The sequence below is a fragment of the Quercus robur genome, chromosome 2 (assembly GCF_932294415.1).
Source record: "Quercus robur chromosome 2, dhQueRobu3.1, whole genome shotgun sequence".
In the NCBI taxonomy this organism is placed as follows: Eukaryota; Viridiplantae; Streptophyta; class Magnoliopsida; order Fagales; family Fagaceae; genus Quercus; species Quercus robur.
The window spans coordinates 53,347,310-53,373,619 of record NC_065535.1 but is presented as its reverse complement, the minus strand read 5'-3'; the positions used below and the strand labels follow the sequence as shown (position 1 = coordinate 53,373,619).

Genomic DNA, 26,310 nt, shown 5'->3' with positions numbered 1-26,310 from the left:
ATAACACCTAAATAAAAACTTATTATTTTATAATATATCAAGGATGCGTTTGCTTTGCGCGTCCGTGTTTATGTTTTATGCGTCGCTTTTTTTCTTTTTTTTTTAACCAGCGCCTATTGCACTGTTCATGGAACATGAACAGTGCAATCAGACATATGAACAGTAATTTTTTATTTATTGTTTTCAATTTTTCAGTTTTTAGCAAAATAAACGGTATCCAAACGCACATCAAGTGTGCTCTAATGAAAATTTTGTATCTTTGGGGGAGATTGTTGAACATCTCTTTGTACACTATATTTGTACACTACAGATCTTGATTGTCGTAAATTAATAATCAATCTTCATTTTAATTTTGCAACTCTTGTTATTTCAACATTGCTCAACTATTTAACCATAAATAAACGACTATAATACAAGGTTATCGATTCCGTACTGTACCAGTCGGTACGGCCGGAATATACCGTACCGGCCAGCAATCCGGTACGCTCGACCCTCCTGTTTCGTACTGGAAAAAATACTGGCCGTACCAGTCAATTTCGGACAATACCGGCCGGTACAGAAAAAAGTTTTTTTTTTTTTTTTTTAGTTTTGTAATTTTTGAATTTTTGTTAGGACAGAATAGTAACTTATTTGCATTAACTTATTAGTATTATTTGTTTTCTTAGTATGCAATGGTAACTTTTAAGCTTTCTATTTTATTTTATTTTTCCCTTTTAATTGATACTAAAGTCTAAAACCATGAATAATTAGTTCTGAATTGAGGAAATGTTTTATGGTAAACTTTTATATTTATTATAATATATATATACACAGATACATACATACATATATATATATATATATATATATTTATAAATATAAAAAATAGCGGTAAACTCGAAACGGTACACCAGTATTGACTAGTATCCGAAATATATCATACCAGTGGCCAAACCGGTATGGCCTTTGGTACGGTATTGACATCCTTGCTATAATATACACAATCAAACGACCAAACTAATCGTATATATATTTGTAAGACAAATTAAGTGCATGTTAAAAAAAAAAAAAAAAAAAAAAAAAAAAAAAAAAAAAAAAAAACCTTGCTTGTAGGTCAGTAATGGTGGTAATGTCTTCCATGTGAAGCCGCTTCTTGTTAATGTCTCTTTTTTTTTTTTTTTTTTCTTTCTCTTTTTTTTTTTTCTTTTTTCCTTTTTATTCTTTTGCAAGAGAGAAAGAAAGACTTTTTTTTTCAGCAAAACATTCGATGCAGAAGATCAATTTACTATGTAGCGATACAGCCTCAATGTTCTTTCTATTATAAGAGAAACAAAAAGGTATCAAATTGATGCAAGTGATGTAGAAAAGAAGCTAAAAAAGAATTAGTTATCTGCCAAAGAAATTTCTGTTTAAAACATCAACTGGCAAAGCATAAGCTGGATCTATGGCTTTCAATCCTGGATATTAAAGAAGTGAAAGTCCTACAATAACAAAGATGAATGAATTTAGATTTGATATATTAATGTCTTGAAAGATTAAAACTTTGATTGTTGAAGCCAACAACCTCCGATAAAAAGCAGCATCATGTGTGAGGAAAGATGGATACAAATGCGCTAAAATTTATTTAAAACACCTTTGAAGTCTCTTCCCCTCAATCCCTACCCAAAACCTCCCAATAGAAATAAATCTATAAAATTATATTCTGTATCATTTTTAGCCTTAGTGATCACCCATTTTTAAGCAGGTTCTATCAGTCCTAAGAAAATTGCCAGGGAACAAGAAAAGGTGATTTAACTCAAAGTGCAACATGAGTATTGACAACAACTTATCACATGCAACATGCATATATCAAGAAGGAAAAATGAACAAGTTAAAAAGCAGTAATGCTGCATTTAGTTATATAAAGTTGTGATTTACAACTATATTTTATGTTGGTTTTATTCTATGACAAAAAGTGTTGTAATTATTTTAATTTTGTTCCTTGTATTTTGTGGAATTTTATTGTATTGGGCTTAGTATCAAGTTGGTGAAGACTTAAACTTAATTGAAGATCAGTGCATTTCGTGACTAGGTTGTGAGAAGTTCGCAAGAAAGGTTCCTGCGAAAGGGGCATGCGAGGAGCACATGACTGGAAGCTGAAGAGTCGTGCTAGGCTATCGTTTTCGCGAGTGTCTCGCGGGTAAGGCCTTCCCGCGAGGTAGTCACGAAACATTCTGCTTGGAGGATTTTTATGTGTGACTTTTTTACCCTTCATCTATACTATATATACTCTCATTACCCACAAATGTAAGAGAGACCATTCATAGAGAAAAATCCTAGATAGGTTTTCTACAACACACACACACCCATCTTTTAAAGAGAGAGCTACTCATCCTTAGTGAGAAATCATTGTAGCCTCTTCTCCTTCCCTCTCCCATTGTCATACATTGAGAGGAGATTTGTACCCAAATACAACCCATACATTTTCAGAGTGTAGAGAGTGTTTTGGAGCTTGGGAATTTTGGGGAATTGTCAAAAGAAGTTGGTGAGGCTTGGCAGATGCAATCAGGCGTATTGCGAGATCCGGAAAGCTAGACAATATATGGTTCTGAGAAGTCTTGTTGGAGTAGGAACTTGGAGGGCTTAGGTACATCGGGTAGATTAGGCTTGGAGAGTCTCTTGCTAACCCATGTATCCCAACTAATTGTCTAGTGGATTGATTATCGCTTGGAGGGCGGCGAAGAGATTTTTCGCTGAGTTCTTCGGTTTCCTCTTTAATAACACATCGGCGTGTTATCTTGTGTTTGCATTCTCTCTTCCCTTACTCTTGTGCTTTACTTTTATTGTTTGTTGTTCATGCTTATGCACTAGAGTAGTATCAGTTGATTATGCTTCATTTACTCTTGTTTCCGCACTTAGATAGGTTAGAGTAGAAACAATGTAGCCATAATTTTTAATTGGAAGTTTAAGGGTGAGTTTGGTTCAGCTTTTTGAAAAAGTGCATAATGAAAAAGTGGAGTTTTGTAAAAGTGTATAATGAAAAAGTGGAGTTTCAAAAAGCTGAGTGTTTGGTAAAAACTGTTAGAAGTGGTTTTTTGAGGGGTAAATGATGACCAAAAATGACAATGTATATATAAGGGAATTTATTTCAAATTTTTTTTTTTTTTTTTTTTTTTTTTTTTTTTTTTTTGTGGATGTGAGTTTATTTCATACTTATTAAATCATCTATTTCATATACTTACTAAACAATAATAATAATAATATTAATTAAATCTAAATAATTTCCATCAACATGAAGCACAAAATAAAAATGTAAAAAGATGATAAAATATACACCAACAATCTAAGTTTAAATTGTACTACATAAAAATGTAAAAACATATAAAATACATATCAATAATCTAAGTTTAAATTGTACAACACAAAAATGTTAAAAAGATGATAAAATACATACCAATAACCCAAGTTTAAATTGTACTACAGGATATTATAAAAAAAAAAAAAAAAAAAAAAAAACAACTACTAATTATTATCACCCCAAATGGAATTAGCAATGGAATCACGAAGAACCACCATCGCAGGGTCTGTTAAAGATCTAGAATTCTGCTCATAACTGCTATCTGCTTCACTATTATTTTCTCTTCTAGAAATTGAATCTCAATTGGCGTTTATGAAGCCCCTATCATCCCTATCATTTAGTCTAACAAAATTATGAAGAGCCATAGTAGCAGATACAATAAGCATTTGGATATGGAATGGAAAAGATGGCATGTTTCTGATAATTCTCCATTTATTCTTCCACACACCAAAAGTGCGCTCAATCGTACATCGAAGAGATGAGTGAGCATGATTAAATTTTTCATGTCTAGTTCTAGGGCTTCCACCTCTCCTTCGAAAGTCTTGAAGATGGTATGATATCCCTTTGTATGGTGCCAAATAACCTTTCATCATTGGATATCCAGAATCAACTACATAATATTTCCCTAGAAAAAAAAATTTCAATTGTTTTAACACACTCATATAATATGTAATTATAATGAACAATTGATTAACCAATTACAAACTTGGTGGTGGGTGCGGAAAGTTGTTACTCTGTTTACGAATAGTATCAAGAAAAATGTGAGTGTCGTGTGCTGCATCGATGCAATCCTAATAAAAACAATAATAGTTTTCAGTTCCACATGCATTGTATTATATCTTATAGACAATAACACTTATTCAAATATACAATAGTACACATACTTTGAAATGTGGCCAATAAATTGGATGGTCTTGTATTTTGGTTGGAACTTCACTAAAAGTTGGATCCGAAGGCTTTACATATGCAGCTGCAAAGCGAGCACCCAACAGAGTGATCATCTTCTCAAAATGTCTACTTATGGTTTCACCCGAATGTTGAAATATTTCTTGAACCATTCAGTTACATGTTCCATGACCAAGTATCAGCAAACAGATTGCCACTGACTCTTCTAATCTTATATTCCTTGAATGTTGAAGTCCAAAGTCACGTTCTAAAACTTGACACAAATTAAGAAACACCTCCTTTTTTATTCTAAACATGTTGTAACACAATTTCTCATTACCTTCCATACAACGTCTCACCCAAGCCCACCCTGTTTGTTCAAAATCATAACAAGGAGTCTTATTAATGTACTTATTGAAATATGTCACAATTGCTTCACAGGTAACTGCCACAAGCTGGTAAAACTCATCAGAATCGTTGTTACTATCATCATCATCAGAATCACTGTCACTGTCATCATCACTATCACTACTCTCATCATCATCATCATCATCATCATTGTTATCACCATCATTATTATTGTCAGCATTATTATAATCACCAGCATCATGATAGTCACAATAATTTCTGTAATCCCCATCCATTAATAGTTCCATAAAATTGCCACTCTCATAAGTACCATTATAATCATCCATATTGGTTTAGGCTACACAACAAAGTAACAAATAATCAACCACTGCTAATACTTAATATAAATCAACATAGTAGTAATCAACAAAGTAACAAAGGTGTAACGGTTGACTAGAAACACGTTGCATATATACCAACACAATTCAGAACATCAAGTACATAACACTGTAATAGTTGCTTCAAATGTGTTTACATTACACATATATTAATCCAAAGCTAATACTAAATATTACATAACTTAGTTTAAAGTTAATACAACATAAAGCTAATATTAATCGAAATGTGTTTACATTACACATATATTAGTCCAAAGCTAATACTAAATATCACATAACTTTGTTAAGTTGATACAACATAGTTAATACAACATAGCTAATACAACATAAAGCTAATACAACATAAAGCTAATATTAGTCCTAAGCTAATATAGAGTACCACATAAGGTTGGTCACTTCTTTTGCTTCCAACAAATCAATTCTTGTAGGTACGCCAGCTGTAACTCTGGCTCCTTGAAAGTTAGAAACATCTCCTTATGTGACTTTTTTAGTAACGCTAAGGAAGCTTGAACCACAAACTTACTATCCACTCCAGGAAGTGCTCTCACAATCGTCATGACATTATCAACTGAACTTGGTGACTCTCGAGAAGTACCTTCAGACTTATTCTGACATACAGTTATTAATTGACTAATACGATTGTCCAACATTGCAGCTCCTCCTATCTTCTTCTTTTTCTTCTGTGAGGGTATTGATTCACTAGTTCGCTTTTGTCCTGAACTACGTGATTGACTAGTATGTCCTTGCTGCAAATTATCAATGTCTAAACTCATGTCACATTGATTATCCTTAAATTCGGAGCTACCATCTGAATCACCAACACCCTCTTGTGGCATTGTTGGAGGGAGTGTATTTGAAGAAAGGGTCCATGCAACTATTCCAGTTGCTGCAACATCCCTAAACATTATATCAAGTTGTTCTAGATTCTGTAGACCTTTCTCTCGAAATTTTTTAGCTTTGGGTAATTCTTACAAAATGTAAAAGTGCTTTCACTCATATAACAATAATATAAAAAAACTATTTCCAACTAACTACATATTAATAAAATACTCAACTCACCTTCAACTTTCGGTCCCACCAATCATCAGTAGCATGAATCGTTCCCTTCGTTGCATCCCAACCTAAACCTGTGTCAAGATTCCTCAATTGTTCCCACAATCTCCAATCACCTTTTAACACATCCCACCTACTTTTTAATTGCTCCCTATCATAATTTTGACCGGTCTCATCACAAAATTTGGTCACTATAGTGGTCCAACCGAAGGTACTAAAGGCAGCACCTTTATTCCTATTCCCAAGTTGAATCTGTTACACACAAAGATTACAAAAAGTAGTGGTCCAGTTTGAATTATTATCCCATAATGCTCTAGCATTTTTTGTCTCGGGGTTGGAAGTTGTGTTTTTACCCATCTATAAAGTTAACCAATGAGGTTGAAGCATATTAGCAAAACCATAAATTTTTTATTAAGATCAAAACAAACAGGTACAAGGACTAGAAGGTCCAAACAGAATTACAAAGCAGAGTTAGGCTCTTTCTAAGGAGAGTTAGTCATGCATATATACATATTACAGAGGTCATGAACATCAAACATATCACAATCAGGGTAATAGAAGGTATGAGAAAGCATATACCTGTATGATAGAGAGGGACAGAACTAAATCAAGTTCTGATGCATGGTTTAGCGAAACAGATTGGCAGAATCTGAGTGTTAGTACCTAAATAAATGAAGTAAATGATATCCACTACGTAGTAGTATTATGTATGTATTTTTCTATATTATATTATATGGCATATAAAAACATACGTACTAAGTTTTGAACCTTTATAATGTGTTATATATACAGCTTCTTTATCTTTAGAAGAGTGGATGTGTCAGATTTAGTTAAAGTGGCATGTTTAATACTAATAGTGAACTACATGTACTGGATTTTATGAAATGTGTTATGTCCATTAATTCCTTTTATTTTATCAAAAGCATCCTATAGACCAAAAAAAATCCCCAAAGTTATGGAGTGGAGTATGAATCTTCGCAAAACATATACATTTATACTTAACTTCTTTTATGGGAGAGCTTAAATTAAGATAATCCACTAGGGATAGTAACAAGGTAGGGCAAGGTTTGATTAGGGATGCCACCTCTCTTCAAGGAAGGGAAAACTCACATGGGAGAAGAGTGGGACGGTTTTGAGATAGTTTGCTATCTATAATGAAGTGGCTTCGATATTAATAAAGTTGAGATAAAAGAGAAAAAGAAAAGTAGTAGTGAGGGTGCTAAAAGCAAAAAAAATTAAATATTTTGAGAGATAGTAATAATATGTACAAAAAAAAATAAATTACAGATATGATTTGTATAAGAAAATAGGATAAAATTTAGGTGTAATACCTAAGCGCAATACATTAGATTTCTCCGGTAAATTTAAACACCTAATTGCATGTATTGACCAATAAACTTTGACACATATATATATATATATATATAGTATGATAAAAATTTTAACCACTTGTTTAACAATAAATGGCTAATACACAGTAGAGTTATCCTAAAAAGTTAAAAGAATCATAAACCAAGGAGCTTAATATCATACAGTTTCATTGTCTGTAATTAAGGTTGATATATAACCAAAAAAGACAGTACTTAAGGTTGATATATAACCATCCTGGACACCATTCTAGAGAAGGCTAGCTCAAATTTACCCCTATTGCTTAACAAGCAAGATGTTAAGCAAAACTGAACTTGGCATAAATGATCAGGCTTTCGGATTGGCATTAAGTACGTAAAAAAAAAAAAAATGGCGTACATGTTGAAACACAAATCATGGAATTATTTTCCATTAGTTTAGAACTTTTTGGGGTAACCATGTAATGACATAAACACAAATAAACATATATACATGATGATAAGGTATTGCTCCTGATGGGAGTTAAAACACATAATAAAAAGTATACACTTTTCATTATCAACACTCAACGTAGCTTAAATATGTAAACAACCATGCATCTCCGGAGTTTGGATTTAGTTTGTTGCATGAGCGAGAAACTATGATTAGTTTTGTTGAAATAATAGGAAAAAAGAAAAGAAAAAGGAAATAGGTAGAAAGAGAGAAGGAGAGAGCGGAAGCAAGAGATTATTATACATTCCCATCAGAACTAGTTAGTGTGTAAAAGACCTGTCCAAATTATGTTATGATTATTAAGTTTCTCCTGACCAGCATATGTATGCCATTGACAATTCCAACTCCTAAATGTAAATGTATCAGCAAATGGAAGGATGGGGGCACATAAACAACATAATGAACTTTTCCATTTTGAAAACTTAATTGCTAACTAATATTTCAGACAAGTTATATAATCCCTTAGCCAAATGTTCATGATTACCAACTAAAGATGGCAATTCAAAATAACAGATCATAAAATGAGCAGCAACATTCTCATCAGGATCAGATAAAATCCTCTGAGTCATCAACATTCTCATCAGGTCCAACATATTTGACCTCTTGGAGGATTTTAGGTTGTGTTTATGTCATCAAAATAGCACACTCGGTAAAATAAAAAAAATAAAAAAAATCAGATCAGTGTTAAACACTTCATTATATATTTTTACTAACTAAACACTTCATTATATATTCCAATCAGCAAAAACAAATAACAAAACAAGTAAAGGAACAATACCCATTCATAGCAAGATCCGAAATTTTTTTTCCCACACTCGGTAAAAAAAAAAAAAAAAAAAAAAAAAAAAATTAAGATCAGTGTTGGTACCTGGTTTTTGGTAGCAGATCAGTGTTTTTGGTACCTGAGAAATCAAAACCCACACACCAAAAGTGAGAAATCAACCAAAGAACAGAGAAATCAAACCCAGATCCATGAGAAATCAAAACCAAAAAAATCCAAATCAGACCCATGAGAATCAACCCAGGTTCGGTCCAAATCAAAACAACCCATACCCATGAGAAATCAACCCAAAGAACACACAGAAAAATCATTACCCATAAAACAAACCACAATCCAAAACTATAGAAAGACTTATGGAGAGGAAGAACCAGAAAGAAAGAAAGAAAGAAAGAAAGAAGAAGAAGAGGAAGACGAAGCGGAAGAAGAAACAAAGAAAAAAGATAGAGAGTAGAGAGACTTACGAAGGCAGAGCAAGGCAGAGAGAAGAGATGGAGGCGTCAAATGCGAAGGGAGAGCAGAGATGAGAGATGAGGGGCGTCAAACTGCATGGGTATTTCGGTCTTTTTGGTTATTGCAACAGTAATATAACGAAACGCGCATAGCTCGTTTTGATTTATGGACCGCTCAGGGTCCATTTTCCTTGCGCGTTTTGTCTTCAGTTTTTATAAAAGTTCAAAACGCAACTTTTATAAAAAAGTTGCCTTTTGAGCTTACCAAACGCAAAACTAGGTTTAGCTTTTTTGAAAACGCCCTTTTTGGGCTCAAAAAGTGGAACCAAACGGGCTCTAAACAACACTTGTATTTTAAACACATTTTCGAGCTTTCAAGTTACCAGCTACCCCAAAGTATGTATGGTAGACATCCACATCATCATCTGGTCTATCAGAAATTCCTCCATTTTCCATATCCTGAGATTTTTGTCTAACCACATCACCTCAGAGAAATTTCAAATGATTCAAACTAACAATGCAGAAATAAAATAAAGGACAAATAGGTGTAATCATAGTCTACGAAGTAGCCCATTCAGACCTGGCAGTCTAAGATATACTTAACAGGCTTTTCCTTATTTATCCAATGGGCCCTGTCTATCATGATCAAGCTAGAAAGATGTCCTGTCTGAGGAAGCCTTGTTGTCCCTCAACCACCCCATCTCTTCGGAGGAAATTAGGAATGCCCTGTGGTCCATTCAGCCTTTCAAAGCCCCTGGACCGGATGGTCTCCATGCAAGCTTTTATCAAAACTCTTGGGCTATTGTCCATGAATCTGTTGAAAAGGTGGTTCTTGAGGCTTTCCAAACTAGCTCCATCCCTGAATACTTTAATCAAACCTTGCTTGTCCTAATTCCCAAATGCCAAGGTCCTGAATCCATTAATCACTTCCGTCCTATAAGCCTTTGCAACACAGTTTATAAAATCATTTCCAAACTCATTGTCCAAAGACTTAGACCCTTTCTGGACCAAATTATCTCTCCCCTCCAATCTGCCTTTGTTCCTGGGAGACGTGGTATGGACAACATGATCATTGTCCAAGAACTTATCCACACCCTCAGTTTAAAGAAAGGAAAAGCTGGTTTCATGGCAATCAAGATTGACTTAGAAAAAGCCTACGATAGGCTAGATTGGAACTTCATAAGAGATATGCTAAATCTGTTTAAATTTCCTCCTCACTTGATAAAGCTGATCCTAAGTTGTGTTTCGACTACATCCATCTCCGTTCTTTTCAATGGAGGTAAGCTGGACCCGTTTCTACCCTCAAGAGGTATTAGACAAGGGGATCCCCTTTCCCCATATATTTTCATCCTTTGTATGGAAATGCTAAGTCTCTTCATTCATGACAAATGTTCTAACAATCTGTGGGACCCCTTAAAGGTAGCTTGTGGCGGACCTGCCTTCTCCCATTTGTGTTATGCTGATGATATTGTTCTCTTTGCCAAAGCTGACCTCAAAAATAGCCAAAGCATCAAAGATGTGTTAGAGTCGTTCTGCGAGCTATCTGGTCTCAAAGTTAATTTGTTAAAATCCAAAATTTTCTTCTCTCCCAATGTTTCTCAGATTTCCAGGGATTCTATCTGTGAAACCATCGGTTTTGAAGCAACCTCAAACTTAGGGAAGTATTTGGGGTTTCCCCTAAAGCAGCCAGGTTCCACTGGGCATGACTTTGACTTCATCATTGATAGGGTGAAAAGTAAGTTGGCTGGATGGAAATCTAACCTTCTATCTATGGCTGGGAGATGTGTACTCGCTAATTCTGTTACCTCAGCCATTCCGGCCTATATTATGCAAGGCACTATCCTTCCTGCCAGAATTCATAATGCTCTTGATAAAATTAACAGAAATTTTATTTGGGGATCCACTGAGATTAAAAGGAAAATTCACCTTGTTGGTTGGGATAAAGTGATTAGCCATAAAGAGGAGGGAGGCTTAGGAATTAAAGCTGCGAAACAGAAAAATCTGTCTCTTACAACCAAGTTATGTTGGAGATTCAAAAATTGTAAAGGGGAGCTGTGGGCTGAAACTCTCAAAAGGAAATACTTGAATAGAAATCACCCTCGCAAGCATGGGTTCTCTAGAACTTGGTCGGCCATCACCAAGAGTGAGGATCTATGCACCAAAGGATCTCACTGGATTATTGGCAACAACAGTAACTTGTCCTTTTGGTATGATAAGTGGACCACTTTTGGCTCTCTTAGGCAGCTGATACAGGGGCCACTCACCCTTGCTGAAGAAAATCTTATGGTAAAGAACACCATGGTTGATGGTCAATGGGATTGCTCCCAAATATCCTTTGTAATTCCTGATAGTTGGTTGCTGATTTTGAAAGCCATTCCCCTTAGGAAAACCTCTGTTAGCAAGGATATTCTCTGCTGGGATGGGAAAGCCAAAGGCCTTTTTGACTCTAAACATGCCTATAATTTGGCTTTTGGGGAGGGAGGTCCTACTTTCTCTTTTGAGGGTAGATGGATTTGGAAACTCAATTGTTACCCCAAGATGCAATTATTCATTTGGAAATGTATTCATAATAGTCTCCCAGTTAAAAATACTCTTCATCACAGAGGCCTCGCTGAAAATTCTGCATGCATTCACTGCTCTCATGTGGAAGACATTTCTCATGTCCTTAGGGATTGTCATGTAGCCAAAAGGTTCTGGATTGAGGCAGGGATTCCTGCTACTGACCCTGATTTCTTCTCTTCCCCTTGTAATAGATGGCTTAAATCTAATGCCCTCACTAGTAGCACTATGCCTAATAAATCCTTTACCTGGGACATCTTCTTCCTTTTTGGCATTTGGAACCTTTGGCTTCAAAGAAATAGATGCAACTTTCAACATTCTAATCTCAAACCTTCTTTGTTGAGTGATGTTGAAACTCTTGCATCTGAGTTCTCTTGTATTGTCATTTCCCAAAGGTCTGTCTACGAAAAACACTTAATTCAGGTTAGATGGAAACTCCCAAGCCCAGGATGGTTTAAATTAAATACTGATGGGTCAGCCCTGGGCTGCCCAGGTCCGGCAGGTGGGGGTGGACTTATCCGGGATGATCATGGCAGATGGGTGAAGGGATTCCTTAGAAGAATCGGTACGGTTAGAAGCCTTGAAGCTGAGTTATGGGCTATTCGGGATGGCCTTATTCTCTGCAACCAACTTCTAATCCAAGAGTTAATTATAGAACTTGATGCTAAAGCTGTTATTAGTCTTCTAACCTGCAATACAGAATCCTTTGCTCAATATGCTCCTCTTATTGATGACTGCAGGAACATGCTACACCAGAAACCTTTGTGGAAAATCCAGCACTGCTATAGGGAATCTAATGCTTGCGCCGATGCTTTGGCCAAAAAGGCAGTCTCTAGTCATCTAGATTTTTGTATATTAGACACTCCGCCTGTGGAGTTGTCCCAACTGCTGATGCAAGACCTTTCTGGTCCTTTTTGTAATCGGATCTGTAACTACACAGCCCCTGTGGCTGCTGTTTAGCTTTTCAATATATTCCAGGTTTACCAAAAAAAAAAAAAAAAGAACCCACCACGAGTAGCAGACCTGAAGCAATGCAACAAAATCAGTTAGAAAGACTACAAAAATGTTTCTTTATTGAAAACAAAGTCTCAGTTAAATTATTTTAAAATAAAATACACCCACATCAGGGAGTTTCTCAGGACAACCATTAAGACCTCCAGATTGAACTCGCTGCTCACATAACCACCACCCAGGAAGGTCCTTGTCAATAAGATGCAATGACCCCGTTAGAGAAAGTGCAGCCACACAACAGAAAACTGCAGTCACAGTAAATAGAGGCATTGATATTTGGTGAATAAAAATTTCGAGTTTAAAATGCAGACAATAAAAGGGCATAATTGTTTAGCCTTTACACAGAGATTCAGGACGAGAACACTAATAGCTACCACTTATCAATTAGCTTCAACTCGAAGTAAATAATGTTACACTTTTAAGACAACGCATTAAGTTCAAAAAGTTAAAGATTACAAGTTGGTGAAATGACATGACTTTCGAGCAGTTTGAGTGGTTCACAAATATACTCTAATGAAAAGTGAGGCACCTGGTAAAATAAAGGTTAACTCTAAGCAGCTCGAAGTTATACTGGAAGCTCATAGTGGTGGTGCCATGTTCAGTCTAAGGTGTTCTCAGGAACACCTGACCTGAAAAAAAAAATTATATATAATAATTTTAAAAAATTTATTTGTTTATCCTTAAAAAAAATTAGGAACACCCTCAAATAAAAAAATTTAAAAAAAATTATTTGTTCTACTTTCAAGCAAAAAAAAAAAAAAAAAAAAAAAGCCCAAAAAAAAATTTTTGAACTAAAATCTAAAAAAAAAAAAAAAAAAAAAAAAAAATTGTAATAGAGCAAGCCCATCAGGGAAAAAAAGCCCAACAACAGATTGTAAAGCAAACCCAATCTAAAGAAAAAAACCAGGTAAAGCAAACCCAACAGATTACAGATGGTAACAAACCCACGAATTCTCAAAAAAAAAAAAAAAAAAAAAACCAAAACCCAATATATGTGTTCGCTGATTCTTCAAGTAAAGCAAAAACTAAAATCACAGAAACCTAACCTAAAGAAAAAAACCTCACTAGTCATCAAAGATAACAACCAACAAATGGCGCCTCCGCCTCGAGCAACAGAGCACATCGGTCATCACATCGAGCCCCAAACTCGAGCTCCAGAAGACCAGACGTGCTGCCCGACGGTGCCGCCCTTCAACCTCAGGCCTCCCTGCTCCCTCAACCTCAAGGTATTTCATCTTTACACTTAACTTCTCTCTCTTTTTCTCTATTACATATACGGGTTATTGGGTTAATGGGTTTTTGTCTGTCTCAGTCTCTCTCTCTTTATCTGAAGAATGAAAGTGAAATGAAATGAGAGTCTCTCTCTCTCTCTCTCTTTAAGACTTTATCTGATTCTCTTTGAACTGTGATTGGCTGATTGCTTAGCTTTACTTTATAACTTTCTTAATATTTGCCCCTGTTTTTGGCTTTATTCGTTAGTGTTGGTGTTGGTGAGATACAATTAATTGTTTTTTAGTGTATTGTGATTTGTGATTATGAATTTATCTTATTGGCTCTTGTGATTGGGGGCCATGGAGCTTGTCTGTTGAGTGGGGGGTGGATGGGGGCATGGGGTCGGGGTGTGTACTAGTACAACTGATAAACAATAATTTAATTAACCAATAATTAATTGAGGGAAGCAACTAATAAACAATAATTAATAATTTAATTAACCAATACATTATAAAAGACAAACAAATTAAATTATGTTAGGCTAAACAACAATTAATAATTTTATAATTAATGAAACAACAATATAACAAATTATAGTTTATAAAAGATAAACAAATTAATGAAACAACTAAACAACATATATCCTGGAGCTGCCACTAGGTAGCCTGGGAAAAATTCCTAGAGCTGCCACTGGAAGCTCAGTTGAAATTCAATTGGGAATGTAGTTACAAAGTTGAGAAATCACATATAAGCATTTTAATCAGCTGCAATTTTCTTTTGATTGCAACACAAACTACTCGATTATGAAGTGTATATATCCCAATAAGTCAATAAACAAACTGAAGCTACTCAAACTTCACACAAGATCAGCTTGGTATGGAGCAATTGAATCACTTATGAAATGACTTCTACCCTGAAGAACCTAACTTAACTTAAATCCTAGAAAGGAAAGCTAGTCAAGCTCAAACAGGACCAGCTAAAGAAGGATATCACTCACCAATACTCATGAGATGAATGAGTGAGCTGAGAGATAAATGAGTGAGCTTGAACAGTATACCACTCAGCTCGTTTAGAGCCAAACACAGCAAGAAATTGTTTTACAATGAAATGCAAGCAATGGACTTCTTAGTAAATTACACTAATCCATCATACATAATACATTTCATAGACTATTCTGCAATAGTTTTTGATAACTAAAGGGAAATTAAATAGACCATTCTGCAATACTCATAAATTTATACTTTATAAGGCAGAATCTCAGCCTTATCAACCTCCACTTCAAATATATTAGGAGAAATGCATGAGATATTTTAAATTATTGTTTTTTTTTTTTTTTATAAGTAAGATATTGTAAATTATTGTTGAACAAACAAATAGGAAATAGTTTCCATTAGGAGTGGAGGTTTGGGTTACCAAGATGCAAAATTTATAATTGATTGACAGCAATTGAATCTGAGAAATGAGAAACACATTTTGTTTTTAATAGATGCAGAAAATTTTCCACCCTGATAATAATTACAAAAAAAAAAAAAAAAGATAAAATATTTGAAATGATTGTCCACCCAGATAAAAACAAAACAAAGAAGATGATGGAAGTAAAATGGACACTTGATTTATCAAAACTAATCAGAAAAGTAAAACTTCATGTAAAGATTCTGAGTTAAATAACTAGCATACTTTGCCCTGCATGGGACTCCCCACCAGGTGTGCATCCAAATCCACCATCCAAATTTTAGCAACTTACGATGTAGCTCACAGCCTTTTCCACATTGATTTTATTCAAGCAACGTAATATTGAGAGACAACTCAATGTTTTTTATTTGTGGTTTATGCTAGTCCTAGATTTAATGAGAGATGTATTTTATGGAATAATCTTGTTAATGTGGCCAGCTTGCATAGTAGTCCCTGGATTATCGCAAGGGATTTTAACGAAGTTCTTGCAGATAATGATAAGTTTGGGGGCAAAACAATTAATGCCAATAGGTCCCTTTTATTCAAGGATTGTCTGGACTCCTGCAATATGGTGGATTTGGGCTTCTCAGGACCAAGATTTACTTGGTCTAATTGCAGGGGAGTAAGAGGTCTTATCCAAGAAAGATTGGATAGATTTTTTGTAAACCCGGGTTGGTGCACCCTATATCCGAATGCTAGAGTGTCTCATTTAACTCGTGTTCATTCGGACCATTGCCCGGTCCTGCTAGATTTCGATCCAAGGGTTGATTCTAGACTCAACAGGCCTTTTAAGTTCCAAAGTTTCTGGCTCAATGACCTGACCTTTCCAAGTATTGTGAGGGATACATGGGGTCGTACAAACTGTCTTGAGAAAGCAGTTGAGAAGTTTGCTGAGGATGCTACTGATTGGAACCAAAATCACTTCGGTAACTTATTTGCTAAGAAGAGGCGCGTTATGGCCAGATTAGATGGTGCTCAGAAAGCTTTAGCAGAAAGGCCGTCAAATTTCTTAGTTGAGTTAAAGAAAGATCTCCAGAGAGAACTAAATGAGGTGCTGAATCAAGAACAGGAGCTGTGGGCACTCAAATCAAGGATGAACTGGATGGTCCTCGGTGATAGGAACACATCCTTTTTTCACGTGTCTACTATTGTCCGAAGAAGGAGAAATTGAATTGCTTGCTTAAAGAATAGTGTTGGTGAATGGATTCAAGAGGAAACACAGATCATGAGTTTTGTTAGAGAAGCTTTTGTCAAGCTTTACACCACAAGCCAACTAGAAGCTAAACTCCACTCGGGGCCCATATCTCCGTGGCAAATGACCCTCTCTGATTTGGAGAGAGATGACTTGGTTGCATTTGTCTCAGTAGAAGAAATTAAATAAGCTCTCTAGTCTATGAAGGCTTTTAAAGCTCCGGGTCTGGATGTCCTTCATGCCGGGTTCTTTCAGCGTTTCTGGATGATAGTTGGAGGTTCAGTTGTGGAGGAAGTCAAGAAGTGCTTTGAAACTAAAAAAGTTCCTGAATCCCTTAACAAAACTAATGTGGCACTCATTCCCAAAATCCATGGCCTGGAAACCATTGGCAATTATCACCCCATCAGTCTCTGCAATACAGTTTACAAGATTATTACAAAAATTATAGTTGCCAGAATTAGGCCGTTGTTGGACAAGTTAGTGTCTCCTATTCAATCAGCTTTTGTGCCGGGAAGGGAAGGGGTCGACAATGCAATCATTGTGCAAGAGCTCATCCATACTGTTAGTAGAAAGAGAGGAGGAGTGGGGTATTTGGCAATTAAAGTGGATCTTGAAAAGGCTTATGACAAGCTCGAATGGAGTTTTATCAGATAAACTCTCGTGAAAGCTAACTTACCCAAGGAGTTGATTGATCTTATTATGAATTGTGTGTCTTCCACCACCACTTCTGTGCTTTTCAACGGGGGTTTGCTTGAACCATTTAGGCCTTCTCGAGGCATTCGGCAAGGAGATCCATTATCTCCCTATCCTTTTATTCTCTGCATGGAAGCATTGGGGCATTTAATTGAAGAAAAATGCAGGGAGAAAAAATGAACTCCTGTTAAAGCGTCTAGGAGCGGTATCGCTTTTTTCCACCTCTTCTTTGCGGATGACCTTGTGTTATTCACTAAGGCAGATGGTAGAAACTGTTCTGCAATTAGAGACGCTTTGGATGAATTTTGCAATATATCCGGTTAGTCAATTAGTGAAGCTAAATCCATAGTGTTTTCCTCTCCTAACGTTGATAGAGATACGAGGGAATCCTTGTATGATATTCTAGGGTTTTCTTCAACACCTAATCTCGGCAAATATTTGGGGTTTCCTATTCAGCATTGAGGGTCAAACAGCCAGGACTTCAATTTTGTCCTAGAGAGAGTTAAGCAGAAACTTGCTGGTTGGAAGGCCAATCTACTCTCCTTTGCTGGCAGAACGGTTCTTGTCCAAGCTTCTTCTTCTACCATTCCAGCTTATGTCATACAATGCAACACTCTCCCGGGTAAGCTCCTGGACAACATTGATAAAGTTAATAGGGATTTTTTGTGGGGTTCTTCGGAGTCGGGCAAAAAGATGCATTGGGTGGGCTGGCAGAAAATTACTCGGCCTAAAAGTGAAGGGGGTCTTGGCCTTCACACAGCTAAGGGCAGAAACCTTTCTCTTCTTGCCAAACTTAATTGGCACTTCAATACTGAGAAGGATGCATTATGGAGCAAGGTTTTAAAAAGTAAGTATTGCACTAGACAAAGATTGAATGCCACAAATCCCACTAAGCTGTCTTATTCCAGAGTGTGGTCTGCTACGAGAAAAGGTGAAGATATCTTTCAGAAAGGGGTTAGTTGGGCTGCGGGTAGAGATAGCGAGTTGAACTTCTAGCATGATAAGTGTAGTGTTGGGCCTATCAGGAGCTTGGTGCAAGGTCCTTTGTCTGTAGAAGAGGAGAAGCTTAGAGTAAAAGATGTAATGTTAGTTGATGGATGGAATTGGTCAAAAAATATCCATCCTTATTCCTGAAAGTATCAGCAATATTTTAAAAGCCACTCCTATATCTCTTGCTGCAAGAGGTCAGGACAAACTAGCCTGGGGTAAGTCCACTCATGGTGGATTTGAACTCAAAAGTGCTTATCAAATTACTATTGGAAATGAAGTTGCTCCTTTCTCGGGTCAATGGGTGTGGAAAGTTAACATTCTTCCTCAGATTCAAACATTTGTATGGATGTGTTTGCACAGTAGTATTGGTGTTAAGGAATGCCTAGCTAAGAGGGGGGTGCTGGTGGATCCCATTTGCCCGCTATGTCTCTCTGAGTCTAAGTCTATAATTCATGCTCTTAGGGATTGCAGCAAGGTAAGGGAGTTTTGGACTCAGCTGGGTGCCGAGGAGGTAAACTCATCTTTTTTTAATGGCAATCTGCACCAATGGATCACCACTAATGGAAAGCTTAATTAAAAAAAATACAGACCACCCCCCTTGGAAAACCTCCTTCCTATTCGCTATTTGGCGCATTTGGAAGCATAGGAACAACATTGTTTTCAATAATAAAACCATTCAACAAAACTTGGGTCATGAGATTTTTCGTGAAGCTATGGAGTATGAGCACTGTGTGAAGCTTCCTAAAATAGCTCCGATTCAGGTGATAAAGAGGATTAGGTGGGAAAAGCCAGAGGTGGGCTGGTTCAGGCTTAATTTAGACGGATCAGCATTGGGTAATTCAGGCCTAGCTGGAAGTGGAGGACTCATTCGAAATGGGGAGGGCGACTGGGTTTGTGGTTATGCTAGGAAGATTGGCACCACATCGAGTTTTGTTGCAGAACTTTAGGGCCTTAGAGACGGAATTCTACAATGTTTAAACCTCCACTTACCTGCAACTGAGATCGAAATTGATGCTAAATCTATAGTTGAGCTGCTGAATAATCCAAGGGCTGCTGAATAATCCAAGGGCTACTGAAAGTGTGGTTTCTACCTTAGTGGATGATTGCCGGTACCTAATTTCCTAGCTTCCGCGAGTTTGTGTTAAGCATTGTTTTAGAGAGGCCAATAAGTGTGCAGATGTTTTGGCAAGGCTGGGTTCGAATCAAGAAAATGATTTCCTTGTCTTTAGAAGTCCGCCTATGGATGTTTGGGATTTTCTCAAGGTTGATGCCAACAGTCTGTACTTAAACAGATTTTGTTCTGAACCTATTTTGGCTGGTTAGTTTTCAGTAATATATTCCCTTTTACCAAAAAAAAAATTTATATATATATATATATATATTTTGAGAGACAACATATTGCAATATAAGAGAACCTATAGAAAAGGAGAACCTATAGAAAAAAGAATAGGTTTGGTAAAATATGTACTACTTGCAAAGATGCTAACCCCCAAAATCAAGAGATGTTAAATAACAAATCAGAAGGGGAAAGAATACCGTGTATTATCAACTTCACCCCATATGTCCCCTGAAAAGGATCCATCTTCATTTTGCAGCCCAGCAACATTTGACTTAAATATTAAGAGCCACAAGAATTGCTAGATATACGCTTCTTTATATTTGGTTTAAATATTAAAGTTTGTTGATGCCTAAATCTCCTGTAAAGAGCCATCTACGTCTCTGTACCAAACTGAGTAGTTTAAATGTACCGATTCCACCCAATATGTAATATCAATATGATGCACAAGTTGAATCTACCAGTTAACTATCTATACAAAGAATTGCAATATTTCTAAAAATTATGGCTAGTGGAGTATTTCAAAAAACAAAGCATAGCATACAATACAATTTCAAGTCCACCAAAAAGTATGCCAAAGGATACATATAGGCTGCGTTTGAAATGACTTCAAAGTGATTCCGGAAATGATTTTCCGGAAAATAGGTGTGTTTGGTTGGTCCCGAAAATTCTATTTTCCGAAAATTGAAATTCGTTGACTGAAAAAAAAAGGCTTTGACCACGGAAATGAATTTCCGTTCCTATATTCACTTCAAATGAATTCCGGAAAAAGGGAGAGAGCGAGCGCGCGTGAGGAAGGCGAGCTCCAGTCCAGTCTGATGATTGCCGGCGAACCCAGTCGAGCTCCAGTCCGCGCCGCCGATTGCTAAGCGTCGATCGCGATCTCGCTGCGTCGATCGCGATCGTGCCGTGCTTCACGAGATCGCGATCTCGCCGCGTCGATCGCGATCACGCCGTGGATCGCGATCTCGCGAAGAAGGCGAGATCGCGATCGACGACGCGATCGACGGCGCGGTCGTCGGACTGAATTTGTCGTCGTGGATGATTTTTTCCTGGGTTGTGGCTTGTGTTTTTCTGAATTTGTGTTTTCCTTCTTCTTTTCCAAACACCAGAAAATATTTTCTGGAAAATTTTTTGAAGTGCAACCAAACACCATGGAAACATTTTCCTTTTTCGGAAATTAGCATTTCCGGAAAATATGTATTTTCAGAAAAACGTTTTACAGCAACCAAACACAGCCATAGTCACCTTATCAATGCCAAGAACATTTAGCTTGTCAAAAAGGGCCAAAACCTGTACGGCGCTTAGAGTATACAGTATGTGAGGATCATGTCCAAAGTTACCGCCAAACACCCCTGCACAACTAATTAAATCATTATGTGTTCATTACTATAATCATCTACATTTTCCTCTCTCTCTCTCTCTCTCTCTCTCTCTCTCTCTCCAAATTTTAGAAAGCATAAAATGTTAAACCATTAATTGATTGGACTTATTGAATAGTAATAAGTACAGCCATCTAAAAATTCAAATATTGGAAGATTCATAAGCAAATTACTATAATCATCTTCATTTTGTCCTCTCTCTCTCTCTCTTATTTTCTTTTGACTTTAGAAAGCTGGTAATGTTAATCATTAATTTATTGGGCTTACTGAATGGTTACAAACATCTCAAAAATCATATATAGGAAGAATCACAATCTTGGGGAGAACCATCAGACAACAAATTCTAACTCATTGATGTATTATAACAGAACGTAACTAGACAACGTAGTTGATTTAATGAAGAAACTGAAGAATCTCTACAAATCTTATCCACATCTACAGTGTTGAGCTTTTCCAAAAGATCCAGAGTGGTCAATCCCCAGTATGCCCCATTCATTCACAAATGTTCCATCACAACAGATACAAAATCATCCTTCCTCTGGGTTGTTAAATTTTTTTTTTAAATGAAAATTTTAGACATAAAAGACAAAAGAATCATTTCAACAACCCAAGTTACACTTAGATCATGAGGAAAAAAAAAGTATATTTATGAAACACACCTTTTCAACTGTTAAAATGTGTTGGATGTGTTTCTCAGCAGCAAGCTCCCCCATTTGGCAATTAAGCTCATCATCAATTCTAAGATTTTAAAACTTGATCCACTAACAATATAGAAGTAATTATATAGAAATTCAACATTTTTAAAAATTATATAGAGTTGAGTTTTGTTGAGGTTCAAAAAATCATAACACAAAGCTCAAAGAAATAGCACCTTGGGCCAACTCCATGGAAAGTAAAAAATTGAAAAGGGGTTGAGCTCACAAAAGCAAAGGATAGTAGGCCTAAAAGATTTGAAGCCCAAGATCCATGAAGGGGCAGGTTTCAGAGCCCATGAAACAAAGGGAAGAAAGAAAAAAAGGCCCAGCCTGCCAAGATTAGAGGACAAAAAAGAGTCCAGTAGAAAGAACTGGGCCGGGATCCTAGAGACTGCCAAGGGCCCGGGATCCCTGGGATGCGCAACACACCCAAAGTGGGATTGAAATAGCTTGAAAGGAGAACCAAAAAGCATAAGAAACAAAGGACAGATATGTCCTTCTTAAACGCTTAGTGATGCAGTAAAAAAACCAGAGAGCTTGGAAAGCAACAACTCGTAAATAAAAGGTTGGTACCTCCAGGAACCCAGAAAGATGAACCATAAGGGGAAGTAGCTGGGGAAAACCTTTGACTTGGCAGGGAAGGATCCGACTCACTTGGGAAAAATGACAAAAAGGAAGGGTAGCCAAAAGCTAGGTTTGAAAAGTTAAAGGCTTGGAAAAATTGAAGGAAGAGAGATGGAAGGTTCGCTCTCCAAAGAGCACCCTGGAACGGAAAGTCAGCAAGTGGCTTTCAGGAAAACAGGACTAAAAGAAGAAAACTATGAGAAACGGAGAAAGAATCAGCCGTCAGAGTGGCTAGCATAACAGGGACTCTGGTACCCAGGGAGCCAAAAAGGGGACATCAGTGGTACCTCGAACCCTAAAATGACACTATAAAAAAGGGAAGACAGCCAACATTAAAGCACATTTTTTGGTAGGAGTGAACCATAACAGAATCATTAAGAAAACTTTGTAAAAAGCTTAGAGAGAGTAATAAAATAAAGAGAAATACTCCCCGGTATCCCAATACAACCACTATAGAGCATACTCGGATTCGAAGAGATTCAAACTTTGCAAGTCTTGGAGGCTTGAATAGCCATCCAAGTCTATGATTTTTGAGTTCATTTGGACCTTGTAACATGTCTTAGTAAGCACATTGTAATCCATAATTAAGAAAATAATCAAATATTTCATATTGATTTAAGGATCCCTAACAATTATTGTGTGATTTTCCTTATTATATTGCTTTCCTTTTGTTGCACTTCTTGCTGTTCAATATATATATTCTTGCTTGCTAGTGTATACATGTTGTAGGATCTTTGCTCTATGCACCACTTGGTTCGTAAACAACCCATTTAGCTGCAACGAATCAAGCCCAGTTCCTTCAAACTACAACAAGAGGGCCTAGGGTCCCTGCTTAAGCTTGGGCAAAGACACTATCAAAAAGTGACCCTCCCAAGTTCTTTATCTGATCTAATAGAAAATCATTTAATCAAGTTCTTCACTCATAGGTGGTTAATTAAATCAGTTTCACATCTCATTGATACAGACAAGATTCTAAAATTTTCATTTAATAAAAAACAAAGATACCCATCACATTGTTTTTGCAAGATTTTTTTTCTAAATAACCAAATCCCTTAAACAATTTCATTAGTTAGCAAGGTTTTGAAACTATTTAGCAATGTTTTGAAACTATTCAGCAATCTAACAAATCAAGTCTTTTAGACTTGATTTTGATCTTTGAAATTGAGCAGGGAGGAGTTGAGTTTCAGTGGAAATCGAGTGTTTCATACTCAAGTTTCATACTCGAGAGTGACACACTCGAGTTCCAGAGGCAGTAACCCAGCTTTGAACCCAAATCTCACAAACCCAGTTCTGAACTCAAATCTCCCCATAACAGCAAACCCACGCCCTCTGATCTTCAGCAAAAACAACAAACCCAGGCGAATCCAAAGGGACACCGTTTGGTTCCAAGAATCGGCGGCAAGGTTCCTTCTTCCTCATGCATTTGGTTTCCTCCATCTCTATGTTTTTCCTCTAATTCTTTGTTTTTCTTGTCTAGGTTGGATTTGATGATGCTTCATTAGGTTGGATTCCTCATGCGTTTGGTTTCCTCCATCTCTATGTTTTTCTTGTCTAGGTCTCCATCTCAATGGATGTTTTTCTTGTCTAGGTCACCATCTCCATGGAACTTCATCTTTGGTCTGGTGACGGTCGTAGCTTGGTAGGGAAATCGAGTTGTGGAAACTTGAGTTCCATGGAACTCGACCTCTTCACACTCGATTTAGCACAACAAAATCAAGTTCTCTGCACCCAATTTGTTAGATTGTTAAATAGTTTCAAAACCTTGCTAACTAATGGAATTGTTTGGGGGATTTGGTTATTTTGGAAAAAAATACCTGTTTTACATTAAACCATGGGCCAAATTGGCCATTTACTACTTTTTGCGGAAATTATTAGCAACATATCACTGTTTACAAAATAAGTAGCAATATACCATTGTGGGGGCCGGTTAATCAATAATTATTAAAATCGTGTTAACTGGGCCTGTGGCCCATCCAAGGACGTTAAACCATCCGATGAGGCCCATATAAGGTTATAAGGGGAACCAAATGAAAATAGGAGTAGACATCACATGAGATGGGTCCAGTATTCGTCCGAGGATAAAATCCTTCTCAGCAATATGTGTCCGAGGACGACCTGGACGTCATATTGTTACAAACACACTTCAGAGCTACATTACCACTAAAGGTGGGACATGGGACCAAGGGTAAGAAAGAAAAGATAAACAAATATCTTTAACAACTGCTGCCTTCGCATTAATTGCCTCTCAACCAACTCTCTAGCCGCATTAATGTGGAGGTGATGCCTGAACAGTGATAAAGCAGCCTTACAGCTGCTGGTTGAAGGTTCCAGGAAGTGTTGGATGGGACAGGAAGGGATCCCCCGAATCCAACCTACACGTGTGTGGCGAAGATGACACCAAGAAGGCAGTATATAACATGAAAGAATGCATTGAGAGAAAGGATCGAAACTTCTGAACAATTGATGCCTAGAAGAAAATCTTATGAAATAAAGAACTTAGCTTGCTTCAATGATAAATTGATCGTAATATTTGTATTAATCCATCTAGAAACGTTAAGTTTAATCGTTTTTCTTTTGAAGTTAATCTAGTTCTTTCATATCCACGCTCTACAAATTTATTGTTTGGGCCTTTAGCGTTCGACCCCAATAAGAGTTTGGGATCGTTACAAATTGAGTCCTTACAACCACTTTTTTGAAACTTGAGTTCATGAAACTTGAGTTTGCTATGTAAATTGAGTTCTAAACACTTGAGTTTCATAATAAAACTTGTGTTGATGTGGATTTTTTTTATTGAAAAAATGTCTCATGGAACTCGAGCTTGGTAAACTCGAGTTCTATGCAACACAATACTCGAGCTTACCAAACTCGAGTTCTTTGTAAATGCAAAACTTGAATGTAATTCTCTTTTTTTTTTTCTTCTATATACCCGAGCTTACCAAGCTCAAGTTCCTTGTAATATGGAACTTGAGTTTGTTAAGCTTGAGTTCCTTATACTTTTTTTTTTTCAATAATCAACAAATAAACATAAACATAAAAATAAGTATTTTTTTTTTTCATTTGAACGCACAAACATATGTTTTTATTTATTTAAATAAAAAAATTGTAAAATATAGAAATTTTAATTTCAAAATTTTAATTTTTAGGCCACTCATACTCCTTGTTCATTCATTTTTAATACACTCATCAATTTCTAACTTCTTGGAAGCGTTATGGTCAAATTGGTTAAAATATTGGGGGTTACAATGAGGAATTAGAACAACATGTAAAAGAAAAATCTCACTCCATTTTTGTTAAAATTATTTAAAAAATTGTTCACTATTTTTTTGCATAAAGTATTCTCTGTTCATTGCATAAATTGTTCACTGTTTTCTCATGAAACACTTAGTGAAATTGTGTTTTCTAAATTTAAAAGCCAAATCTGAATGCTTTTTGATGTTTAAATTTCACAATAATTGAATCTGTTTTTTTGCATTGATAAAACCTGTTTCTACATTAATAAAATTTGCTCCCTGCACATCACGTTTATTGTATATTCAAATTTGCTTACTGTATATTCAAATCTACTTACTACATTCATAAAATCTGTTTTCTGCATTAATTAAAATTGTTCACTATTTTCTCATAAAAATTGTTCACTGTTTTCTGCATAAACTGTTTTTAGCAATCTGCATAAAATTATTTTCTATTCAGGATTATTTAAAAAATTGGTCATTGTTTTTTCTGCATAAATTATTCTCTTTTCATTGCATAAATTTTTCACTATTTTCTAATAAAACACCTAGTGAAATTGTGTTTTCTAAATTTAAAAGCCAAATCTGAATACTTTTTCATATTTAAATTTCACAATAATCGAATTTGTTTTTCTGCATTGATAAAATCTTTTTCTACATTAGAAAAATTTGCTCTCTACACATCATATTTACTGTATATTCAAATCTACTTATCGCATTCATAAAATCTGTTTTGTGCATTAATTAAAACAGTTCACTATTTTTACATAAAAATTGTTCACTGTTTTCTGCGTAAATTGTTTTTAGCATTCTACATAAAATTATTTTCTATTCAAGATTATTTAAAAAATTGTTCACTATTTTT

General features: G+C 36.1%; 1 pseudogene; it reads right to left on the bottom strand.

The window, feature by feature from the left end:
- Nucleotides 1-1,365: 1,365 nt before the first annotated feature.
- On the bottom strand, nt 1,366-21,609 carry LOC126713996 (geranylgeranyl transferase type-2 subunit beta 1-like; annotated as a pseudogene).
- Between the last annotated feature and the right edge of the window lie 4,701 nt (nt 21,610-26,310).